We start from the raw sequence: 10,809 nt of genomic DNA, 5'->3' as shown, positions 1-10,809 counted from the left end.
AAGGGCCCCACAAAGGCAGCCAGACCATCCCTCTGCAGCGCGGAGGCAGCAAGGGAAGCCTGGTTGCTCAGCTGCCTCCTCCTCCTCCTCCTCTCCCCTGCTCACCCTCCCCGCCTCGGGCACCGGGGAGCGTCCGTAGTGAGTGGGGGGTCACGGGGAGTGCCGGGCGCGAGGGGATTTGGGGGAGCAGAGTGCCTTCAGCGTGCGGACCTCAAGCCTGCGTGCCTTTGGGAAGGGATCGGTGGCGTCCCAGGCCCTGTACTGCCCCTCCACTTCAGGTGCCTCCGGTGTTTGGCTGGTGGCCACGGTGGGCAGGACCGTTCCCAGCATTAGGCCCGACACCAGTAGCAGGAAAACCTCCCTTCTCCGGCCGGAGTGAGGGAGCTGGGGAGGAGCAGCAGCAGGGCAGCGCCGAGCCGCTGCAGGGAAGGGCCCAGGGAGAAGTTGCCATCTCCAAGGCGAGCGGAGGCGGCTCCTCCAGCAAGGATCCAGCTGGTCACCCTGTGCACGAGGTATGGGGGCCTGGGGCAGGACCCTCGGAAAGAGGGAAGCAAGCAAAGTGAGGCTGGAGTTTAAAAAAAAAGAAAAAAAAGAGCCAAGGAACTAGGAGAAGAAGGTGACAAAGAGAGCAGGGGAACCAGAATTCAGGTGCTTGGAAGGACATAACTCTCAGTCTGCGGGGAAAACGTGATGCAGCGAGAGGGTCGGTTTTGCAGGCAGTAGGGGACAGCGGAGCAGCGGGGGCGGGAGGGAAATGCCGCGGAGCGAGCGCCTCAGCGCAGTGCCTGCGCCTGCAGGGCCCGAGGGGCCTGGGCGAGAATGCCCGCTTTGTACCTGCAAATCTGTTTTCTTCCAGTTTTTACTCTGCTGGCACAAGAATGTTTGTCTGGATCCCACATGTCTCCAGGGTTTAACAACATCAAATTGCACCCTCCTACATTGCCAAGCTTCTTCTAAGCTGTGAAGCGGGAAAGCTACCTAAAACCAAGTTTCAAACCCCAAAGTTTTCCTCGTTTGCAATCAGTGATAAAGGGATTCTCTGCATCTCAGTCCATCGCGTTTCCCACCTGTTCAGAGAGTTACGGCTGCTCCCACGAAATGAATACGTTTTACTGGCTTGAGGGCGAGGGGTAAACGTATGTATGTGATTTGGGAGGAGGATCTAACAGATGGTGGTGTCTTCTGAAGGGGAGGTTAGAGCTGCTCTTTAGCACGTGATAAAAGCTCAAACATGATTTCTTCTCTTGGGCTTGAATGCCTTTGGATCCCAGATGTGCAAGGATAAAGGTTTTCTTGTTTGTTTGTTTGTTTGTTGCTTGTTTTCTGAGTAGGGCTTTATTTATTTATATATGTGCAGAATGATCTATTCTGCTGTGTGAGTTATCAGACTATTTTGGCCCGTAGCTCGGGAAATTGGAGCTTTTATTGTACAGCTGAAGTGTTTCTGTTTTCAGTCTCCTTAGGATTGTAAAACCCACAGGGGTAGTGGTACATTGCAAAATGAAAAGTAAATAGTACTTGGTTTTATTAATGTCTCAAACACCTCCACACTTCCGTGTGTCAAGCTTATGTGTATAACCTTCCCTTTCCATGAATCTCATGTGGGTCAGCATGCTGGGATTTGCTGACTTTTTTTTTTTTAATTTAAATTCTTATTGGAAAGCTAGATACGTAGGGTATTAAGTTCCAGCTGTCCTTATTTTGATACAAGATTTACTGTTTGATTGAGGAAATTTGTTCAAAATAGTACTGTGCATGTCATGGCAGAGTACTTTTTATATGAAATGCTGTTTTACAGTATTTCCCTATTGATACTGCTCCTAAAATTTGTTTTGATAGTTGGAATACGTGGTGGAGACAGCTGGCCAGTACGGCCATGTCTTAGGTCTTATCCTGTCATTGCCAAATGCGCAGAAACTCCAAAAAGCTACATAAGATGGGATCTTTATCGACGGAGTGGCAGCAAGCCAGGCTTAACTCACAAGGTAGTATCTGCCCGAAAAGAGAAGTCAGAACTGGGCGTAGCAGACAGGACCGCCAGCAGTGTACCCCAGCCGTCACTGCGCGATGGGTGAGCGTGTGCCTTGGCGCTCGTGGGGCTCGGCTCTGTCCTTGGGACGCCAGAAGCACCTCGGGAGAGGACCAGTGCTGGCCCCGGCACTCCTGTGGGGTGGCCTGGCCCCGAGCTCCCCGCTGCTCTGGGGCACTGGCCGCCTCCACGCTTGCGGCAGAGCCCCGTAGCTGCACCCTCGCCGGTCTGTGCTGGCGGCCTGCTACGGAAATACTGCCGCTGCGGCTCAGTCTGCTGATTGTGCGCTTCCACAGCGATATTTCATGACTTCGGTTTGCAGAAGGTGGGATTTTCTGTTCTGAGTTTTGGAGAGGGGGAATGCTGTGGTTTGGTATTTTTCTACAGACATAAATTTCAGGCTCTTAGGGTTAAGGGATAGGGTGGAGAAAGTATTTTCCTTCTTTATGCTTATGACAATGACTATGAATGTATATAGCCGCATTATTGAGTTTGACTGAAAATGTCTTATTAGGGAATGTGCAAGCCATTAACTTTTCAGTAAGAAAGTATAAATGGGCCTTCTTGATATTTGCATGTGAAACTATCAAACTTAATTTCCTATGAATATAAATGCATTTTTGTTGGTTTTAATAACATAAGCACTTTAATGAATCATTTCGGTATGAAATACTGCAGTCATTTATTTTTTGCACCACCTTACATCTGCAAATTCTTTCATAAAAGACAGTGCATGATTTTGTGAATGCAAAAATAAAAACATGGGTGATGTTAGGTGGGCAGAATGGTGTTATGCATCCACACTTTAGAAGATGGTTTGGAGAGTGGATAAGTACCATTACTACTGGATGGAAAATTTTCTTCACCTCACTAGCCAGCTACTTTTACTATTGGCTTGTTATGGTATTTTCAGTGTATTTGTGTTAGTATTTCTCGGTGTTAACAAATATGCAAACTCTGTGGTTTGCGTACATGCTAGCAGCAAGATATTAGTGGAGCATGCATAAAGAAATAAAAATGAGGAACTGGTTAATTCAGGATATTTTCATGTGTCCTGAAAGTAAGTATCAGTTTATATCAACTTACTAAATCTAGTGTGGTCATCTTCAGTGAAATGGATTCAAAGACTAAGGAAGCGTTATATGTTTTGAGTTTGCTCCAGTTCTCTGTAAGTTGCCGTTTGCTTCTTCTGCAAATGAATGTTTTTTGAAGCTTCACAAATGGAATTTCTTGAAAAATCTCAGTGTTGTTGGCTCTTCAAAATGGTGTCGTCTAAGTTGTTGATATCACGATAACTTTTAATTAAAGAGAACTTCCTACTGAGGGAACATCCATGGCATAAGTACAGCACCTGGGGCTCTGGGAGTTGTTCAGAATGAATAGTTATGCAGAGATGCATGTCAGAAGAGTGCTAGGGTGGACTGAGGCACGGAAAGAAGGCCCTTTGATGAAGGTAAAGAAAGAAGTGTAGGCACAGTCAGCACAGAGACAAATGTTATGGCAGAACAGAAACAGAACATGACTAGAAGATACAAACCTAATGCCAGAAGATTTTTTTCCTGTCGAATAATTTAGTGAATCTTTGTGTCAGAGTTGTAAGAGGAAATCTGGGAAGGAATAGTTGTAGAAACATGCCCTGCTGAAGTCCAGTACCATTTTTACATAGAATAGTCTTTGTTGTTTAACTCAGTTATGAAAGGTATCAAAGTCACGTGGAACAGGGATGATTCCCTTACTGCTAACACAATGATTTTAATGTCCTTATTTCTAATGAAAAAATATTGGAAGTAACTGAAGTGCTCCTCTTCTATGGATGCACATGTATATAGCATGTAGAAACCAAACCTCATGCTAACCAAATGCTGTCACGTGCACTTGGCAGCAGCAGGCTCACAGGCTTGAGCAGCAGGCCTTAAGGCTTGAGTCAGCTGAGAAAAAGTGCTATGGTGAGCATCACACTATTTCGATGTGTATAATTCAATGCGTGAATTTTTTTTACTGTTATTTCACTATGTGCTAGATTTCAAGAAAGCAATTTTACATATGCAATATTTGAACACCCATGAAGGCCTGCTGACATTTGCTGGGATTACACACAAAATCCTGCCGTGCATGCAGAGAATACTAAGCTTGATTCTCCAAAAGGCTAGTCGTGTGTTCACATATGAAAAGAGATTTATTGAGTGCAATGTTAACAGCTACCATATTGCTGCACTCCCACGTCAACGCAAATGTTGGCAAAAGCTACTGTGCCAGCTGCCCACTTACACACTCTAGTGGCACCTTTGCTATTCTTCACATCCACAAATTGCCATTCTCATCCAATTAATGCTCAAATGCTGTTTTCTTTTCCCTGCCTCGCTTATTTAACAGAATGTATCCATCAGAAAATAAAAGATGAAGGTAGCTTCACAGTAGTCTGTCAAACCAAAAAGTTGCAAAGTTAAGACTTTTTCAATGTCAGAAAACATCCTGGAGTGGTCTGTGGGAACATTATGAAAGAGAGCCAAGGATTAGCATAAACAGTGAGGGGATTAAACCTGATTTAAAATGAGCTCTTGTATTCCGTACATAGGGCAGACATCTATACCTATAGCTGTCATGGAACAAAACTCTTCTTGCAGTTAAACTGAGCCTACTTCTGATCCTGTCCAAGGACTAGGTTTTTGCCATGGTGAGCAGACAACATGCTATTTAGCTCAGTACAGGAACGCAGAACAACAGCAGATTCCCCATAGCATAGTGCTTCTCTGTACAAGATACGGTGACTTCAATAATCAGCATTTGTATCTGAATTGCATGCATAGGTTTTGCTCTTTTGCCCACACACTGAGCTCCTCCCGACCGTGGTGGTATGTTCACCACCAGTGAAAGCATGGGAGCTGCATTCCCCTCTTGAGTGCAGAGGAATGGAGACGGTGACGATCATTTATGATGGCTGTTCATCTCTAGAAGTACTTTTCTCAGACGTAAAACAGTCTCTGCCTGCTGACCTCCAAAATATGCTGCGAGGGCATTTATTTATGGGATCTGCTGACCAAGCAGGTTTTGGGGAGCATCTTAGAAAGGGAGTTGGGAAGTTTCATGTTGTACTTTGTAAGAAGGCATGCAAAGACTTGGATGAATGTCCCTTTTTATTTTTAAATATGTTTACACGATTTTATTAATGGAGTTACATTTCTTTAAAAAAGAAAAACCTTAGTTTGGTCCCTGCCATTTCTGTGCATGTGCAATCAATTTCCTCTGCCTGCAAAGATTCATTTTTATTATCAGGAGTGATTTAATACTCTATAGACCTGTGATGTACAAGAGGCACGTAAAGATTGTGCTGTGGTGATTGTCAAAATGTGAGGAAAAAACCCATAATTTTGGATGAATGTTCTTTCAGAACTCTATGGCCACTTCAGTATTTTGAAATAGAACTGACAGAACATCGACGTGTATCTAAATGACATACATGACAGCATCTCTCCAAAATACCAACAACAGTACCGTTCTTGTCTGGGGTTTGTTTCGTAAGTCAAGAAGGGTTCTTCTAGGGTGTCGCTATTTGAATGCTTTCAAGACTTCTGATGTTGTAATCCATTGCTGCCCAGTATTTTTTTTTATTCTCAGTAGGACATTTACTGGGGAGATGAAGAATGAGTTGGCCATAGGTAATCCTTTCAGTAGTTCTCGGTGTATGTACACCTGCAGCTGGGGGAAATTATTTACTGAGTAGAAATCTGGAGGCTTCCTACGTTGTGATGGTATTTGTCAGCGTTCCCTTCTGCACTGGTCTGCACGTTTTGGTGTGTTGTCATTTTAGGGATATCTTTGAACAGTTCAGAAGCAAAGTCTAAAACCAGACATCCGGATGTACATCTCTTGAAGCAGGGGGCCTTTTACTGGTCAGACTCTGATAACCGCATTCCTTTACTTGATTCAGCTGCACAGAAAGCATTCCTCCAGGATGTCACCAAATTGCGTTTGCAGTTTTGGTGCATATTATGTTTGAATTACTTGAGATAGTGTCATAACAGATATAAGCTAATTATTCTAATTAACTTTGAAATACAGTGACATGAAGTTACAGGTGTCATTTTAAAATGTCTGTCTGCAAAAACTGTTTATGCTGTTCTGCTGAGGCTAATTGGGCTCAATTCTTCTGTTTCAACCAGTATATTGAAATCAATAAACTACTTGCTGTCACTAGGAAGAACATAATCTCCATCTCAGGGGATTTTGTAGGAGATATTCCACTTTTCCTTACTTCGCAAATACATACAGGTGCTATATGTAAATATATAAATATTTGTATTATATATGTCACGTTGTTAGGTGAATTAATTAAAAAGAATTAATAAGGACAGCTCAGCACAAGAGGGTTGGGAGGGGCAGGATGAAAACCATGACTTCAGTGTAGAAGGAAAAGCAAAATTTTTTAAAAGCAGAGAAAAACTGTTACTCCAGAATTCTAATAAGCCGTATTAGTGACTCTTAAAATAATAATGTCTGCTGGGGCATGTATAGAGGAGCACTAAGAAAGATCAGTTATCCAGTGACTGCCAAATGATACTGCTCTGCAGCCACTTGCCTCCAACACAAATAGCTCAGCTACATTTAAATATTCTTACTGGAGGCAATCAATCACATGTGAAACAGAGCAGCCATAAATAAGGTCTCCCATTCATATATATTCAGTTATTTTTGCAGCTAAGCCATATTTGTGTCCAAAAGAAATATTTGGATAACCGAATGTCTGCCTCTTAGAAGAAAGTGAGGAAAAAAACAGTGCAAATTGTCAGCATAGGTCAAGAAATAATTGAGATGCAGAATTCAGTGCCAGGATGCATTTCTTCTTCAGAACCAAAGCACTGCCACCCTGTGCAACCTTTCTAAAGACATTGGAGCCTTAGGCTTAAGTACCTAAATGTCACAGTGAATAAAGAGATCTAGACAGCCAACCTATTGCTCATGATGGAAGACAGTGCAGCAAGTGGAAGGAGTAAGAGCGCTACAGGAATATTCTAAAAATGCACAGATAGTTTAAGGGAAATCATTAATAGAAAAGATGTCCGTGAGCAGAAGGGTAGCCCCTTGACGTTCCTCACGGCTCTGTGTGTCTCAGTGTGAAAATTGAGGGCAAAATGCCTAAGAGCATTGTTTTCCACGATGTCTGCCGCACAAAGGATGCTTGTTTCAGAGATTTCAGTCAAGTATCTATCTGTACACTGTGGAGCTGCCAGCTTTCTAGAACGGTCCGAAGGAGTCTACCTAAAGTCTGTTGAACTCGGTTACACATGTAGCACCAGGGAGACGCACAGACAGATTCACTCTGCCCTGTGTTTCCTTACAGGCCGTAGCACAGCAGAGCAGGAGACTTGTAAGAGTGAGGTGTGAAACACCAGCGCTGAACAGCAGCACCACGGAGCTCACTGGGGCTGATGTGATCGGCCACTGTGGGAACATATCTAGTCACGTTCGGTAATTTGGTAGTACGTATGTGAAAGTCTCATTTTATATATTCTTTATTGACTGAATTTAGTCCGTTGATCAATGTATCATTACTACTTTTCTCCTCATGAAATAAGAACATATAGTAAATCTTCCCTTTTTTTGTGCGTGGGGGGACCTTCCTTTCCCTCTTTTTGGCCATTTTCTCTGTCTTATATTTCATACCTACTCTGCAGGACTTAAGACAGGTACAAGTACTGTGTATGGATTTCTTCTGCCTTTGATATTTCACTGTAAATGCAGCCAATATTGGCAGCTTTAATGTTTTTTTTCCTTGAGTTTGGCCTTGACCTTATCACCAAGGAAATGCAAACCTACAGTTGTTTTGTGTTTGAAGGACAAATCACTGTAAACAGAAACAAAAATTGACAAGTTCATGGTAAAGTACGCTTGTTTAGGCCACGCTGTCAATTTGAGAGGCTGATAGTCAAGCATGAAACACATTTTAACATTAACTAATTTCAGAATTATAGCTTTCTGAGTAGAAAAAGCAGACCTGAACCCTTTAGTTTTTTCCTTAGTGTATCAACAAGGCAGAGGTGAAATTTCCTGATTTGCTTCTATCCTTATGAATCTAGACTTTTCCTTTGAGTTATTCCAAATCATTCACTGAATAATTTGTATAACATTTCAGTTTCTGTGCGAGTCTTATCACTGGCCACTTTGTTCATTAGATTGTATACAAAGGGCAAACACAGAAGGAGCTCTGAACACAGCTGAACTGATTTCAGACAAAAGTTTGAGCAAATATATATATGTATATATTTTTTAAGTATTTTCTCAGATCTCTTAAGACCTGATTCAAATCTCATCTAAAATCAGTGAAAATACTCGTAGGAGCCATCCCTTACCGAGCTCTGTAGATCTGTGAGCCTTCCAGCCCTCTCGCACAGAAGTAACAACACGACAGGACGGCTGCCTGCCTGATTTTGATGTGGTTTCTGTGTGTATGAAACTTACTGAAGTCCTCTCACATCACTACAAACAGCCCCTGCCCATGAACATTTGTAATCTCTGAGATGTACAGGTCTTGCGTGTGTTGGCTTTTCTGCCAATTTATCTGTACACTGTCTTCTCAAAGCTTGGAGTATGATACAAGATACAGCAAAGCAAGATAAAGAGCAGGCAGTAATACAGATGGATGAAAAGGGGAAAAGAGCCTCTCCCCATTTTCCATCCATTCTGCCATTCTTGCTGCTTCTTTCCCCTTCTCTTTATCTTTTTTTTCATGTTCTCCTCTCTCTGCTATCAAGATTTTAAACGTTTTAAAGTCATTCCGTCTGTCTCTCCATACTCTGAGCGTGAGTTATAAGGAATGAACAATAATGAATGAATGCAGCACTCTTTCTCGGTAGCAAACAGTAATATGCTTACAGCAGGAGCTGCTGATGCAGCGCACGAGGAGACTGTAGACCGAGCAGCACGGCACAGCTTCATAAATCAGCATGCACAAAAACGTCTGGCAGCGTGTGTCATCAGGTGATGGAGCTGGCTAGGAGGGACTGCGCTCGGTTCCTTCCAACCGAGTCCACCCTAGGAACAACCCATTTGCAATCTCTAGGCTCCAGTTTTTGGAGATTTTTGTTTAGTTTTGGTTTGGTTTTACTTAGGATTAAAACATACTTGCTTAGTTACTTGCCATTTTGTACGCCGAACATCTGGTTAGCTAAATACCTGGTAGTGGGTTATCACAGAGCATTCTGTGGCAAGGTGCAAGTCTTTTACAAGTTTTTTGTATAAATTTAAAACAGCGTGAATTTTATTTCTGTTGGCCTTTTATTAGCTTTGTATGCTCAGAAAAGATGTTCAATAAGGCAATACCCCTAACTGCACTGAGGTCTGGCTCCCATGCTGCTTTTTTGTTCAGACTCTGCACTTTACGTGTGTTCTTTCTTAGTTCTTACGTAATGAAGTTATGTAAGAGAAGACTGTAATTTACAAAATCACTTATCGTACTAAGCAGCAACTACCATCAGTGGATCCTTATTAGCTGCCTGGAGCAAAACGGAGACACGTGGCTGTACATTTGGAAACTGGTTATTTACAATACTCATCAATGCTTGCTGCCAGTCACGGGCACATGTCAGCAAACGTCATTGTGCAGCGCTGAAAATAGAATCGAGCTTGACCTGGACAGACCTGAAACGATCGATAAGTGGTGTCTGAACGATGTAAGCGCGGGGAGCCGTTCCCTCCGCCAGCCTCCCGCCGCTCGGGGACCCCACGGACCCAGAGCCGCGCCAGCCAGCGAGCGCGGGAGCGTGGGGAGGGGGCGCGCGGTCTGAGTGTGCGTTTCAGGCTGAGCTCCTTGTACCCCAAGGGTCGTGCTTTCTCGGGGTGCCTGTGATTTGTCCTCACGGAGAGAAGCACGGTCCGTGCCTGGCTGCTGAGCAGGGCCCTGCATCCCTGCTGTGTTTTCTCTGCAAGTGGGAATGGCTGCCCTTGCCACCTGTTGTTCTCCCTTTTCCTCTTTCCCTCAGAAACTCCTGATAGGCAAAGAGAGCCAGCGCGAGGAAAGCCCTTTGGGCAGGAGAGAGGCGGAGGAGGGAGCAGCCTCAGAACACAAGGGGCTCCTGCGCCTTGATCCCAAACTGCGAAAGCTCGGCACCGAGGCGGCCTTTCGGCTCTGACAGCGCTGCTGTAATTGCGGGGTTGTGCGGAAGGGAACAGCTTGCCGCGGCCTCACATTCAGAAGTTTGCCCAAATCTGGCTTCCCCTGCTTAGCTCCCACAAGAGGAAAAAGAGTGCAGAGAGCTGCTTCCTCACCCCTTCCTTCCCCCTGCGCTTGCCGCGGCTCGGGAGGAACATCACCTTCCCCTTCCGTGTGAGCTGCGCTGGCAAGCGCAGCGCGATCGCCCGCGGCAGGCAGTGCCTTGGCACCAGGAGTGGTCAGCTGCTTCCCTGCTCCCGTTTGCTCGTCGGTGTGTGGCAGAGGGCACGGCAGAAAGGGAGGCAATGCCATACTTAGGGACTGAAGTACAGCTAGTGTTGTGCGTCCGTAGCACCTTTCCATTGCTCCGGCCCAGCCTGACAGCGTTTGCCTGCTCTTTAGTTTACAAGCATAACGTTACAAGTGATTTGCACTTCTTCGTTCCCCTATGCAAACCCCTCCAATATCAGGCCAGAAAGATGCAATTTAAAGCTGCAAGAAATGTGTTGCTTAGTCTTTTTGGAAATGCAAAGCTAATGCATGTGTGGCAGTGTTATCTCTGAAATACAAGAGTACTCTGTAAGGGCTACCAATACTGCTGATAGTAATGACAAGAGAAAATACCTTTTATCTT

At 44.4% G+C, this 10,809-nt stretch overlaps 1 protein-coding gene across 2 annotated transcripts in view; it reads left to right on the top strand.

Moving 5' to 3' along the window:
• Positions 1-440: 440 nt before the first annotated feature.
• Positions 441-10,809, top strand: part of PHYHIPL (phytanoyl-CoA 2-hydroxylase interacting protein like) — a 66,952-nt gene continuing 56,583 nt past the window's right edge. Inside the window, exon 1 of one of the 2 annotated variants that reach the window (XM_026122488.2) lies at positions 441-512. The gene's annotated coding sequence lies outside the window, so the exon portion shown is untranslated. Of the gene's footprint in view, positions 513-2,336; positions 2,355-10,809 lie in introns of those variants that run through there. The other variant, XM_026122480.2, reaches the window with a different exon arrangement.

The sequence above is a fragment of the Dromaius novaehollandiae genome, chromosome 6 (assembly GCF_036370855.1).
Source record: "Dromaius novaehollandiae isolate bDroNov1 chromosome 6, bDroNov1.hap1, whole genome shotgun sequence".
Classification (NCBI taxonomy): Eukaryota; Metazoa; Chordata; class Aves; order Casuariiformes; family Dromaiidae; genus Dromaius; species Dromaius novaehollandiae.
Note: the sequence above shows the minus strand (reverse complement) of the source record. Positions and strands in the feature narration are given on the sequence as shown.